Genomic DNA, 299 nt, shown 5'->3' with positions numbered 1-299 from the left:
ATCTTTAATTCAATGTACTTTTCCAGAAGAAATCCCCTCCATCAGTAAAGTGCTTATGCGCGGTGTGTATCCAGAGACAGTAGAGAAATCATTCCCAGACCATCTCTGSTGTAACTTCAGGAAGAGAAGAATCAATAGCCTMCAGCTGAATCAAGTGCAGCATTGCCAAAGKAGAAGCAGGYAAGACCTTGAACGTTTATTTCTTTAAATACTGAGTTTTTACRATCGACAACAAATCMCAGCCATWCTCAACGCTTTTTRTGTTATATGGGTTTTGTAATCAGCGTGAGTCATTTGAC

The sequence above is a fragment of the Salvelinus sp. IW2-2015 genome, unplaced genomic scaffold (genome assembly GCF_002910315.2).
Source record: "Salvelinus sp. IW2-2015 unplaced genomic scaffold, ASM291031v2 Un_scaffold1986, whole genome shotgun sequence".
Classification (NCBI taxonomy): domain Eukaryota; kingdom Metazoa; phylum Chordata; class Actinopteri; order Salmoniformes; family Salmonidae; genus Salvelinus; species Salvelinus sp. IW2-2015.
This window is presented reverse-complemented; position numbering follows the sequence as displayed.